The sequence below is a fragment of the Etheostoma spectabile genome, chromosome 10, assembly GCF_008692095.1.
Source record: "Etheostoma spectabile isolate EspeVRDwgs_2016 chromosome 10, UIUC_Espe_1.0, whole genome shotgun sequence".
In the NCBI taxonomy this organism is placed as follows: Eukaryota; Metazoa; Chordata; class Actinopteri; order Perciformes; family Percidae; genus Etheostoma; species Etheostoma spectabile.
The window spans coordinates 11,193,208-11,193,911 of NC_045742.1; the positions used below are offsets into that span (position 1 = coordinate 11,193,208).

The following is a 704-nucleotide window of genomic DNA, read 5'->3' on the forward strand; positions in this document are numbered from 1 at the left end:
AGCCCGCATGGATCCAAGATTCACCCAGAAAACTGAAGTTTGGTGGCGGAAAATTCATGGTCTGGGGTAACATCCAGTATGGGGGTGTGTGAGAGATCTGCAGGGTGGCAGGCACTCATAGTCTCAATACCAAGAATCTTAGCTACCGCTATATTCCCAACCATAAAAGAGGCCAAATTCTGCAGCAGGAGGGTGCTCCATCGCATACTTCCATCTCCACTTCAAAGTTCCTCAAGGCGAAGAAGATCAAGATGCTCCGGATTGGCCGGCCCAGTCACCAGACATGAACATCATTGAGCACATGTGGGGTAGATGAAAAGGAAGCATGGAAACCAACCAAATATTGATGAACTCTGAGAGGCATGCAAGACTGCTTTCCTAGCTATTCCTGATGACTTCATCAATACATTGTATGAATCCTTGCCAAACCGCATGGATGCAGTCCTTCAAGCTCATGGAAGTCATACAAGATATTAAATTTGGATCTCACCACGCACCGCTATTTAATTTGCTGACATATTTTAGTATTTGCAGTAAATTTGTTCAATTTCTGTTCAGGCGACAAAACTTTTGTTTTGCCAAAATTTGACCTTTCTGTCTTGTTTAAAAGATAAATCTTGTTTCAGTAAAACTAATTTATTTCAGTGCATTGATTACCATTTGGGAGGGTTTTAGCTTTTCATATGAGCTATTTCTTACACCAA

General features: G+C 41.8%; 1 long non-coding RNA gene across 1 annotated transcript in view; it reads left to right on the plus strand.

Annotated features, from left to right (window-relative positions):
* The window catches only part of LOC116696766 (uncharacterized), a 12,496-nt gene that overhangs the window by 8,040 nt on the left and 3,752 nt on the right, over positions 1–704 (plus strand). The window lies entirely within an intron of this gene.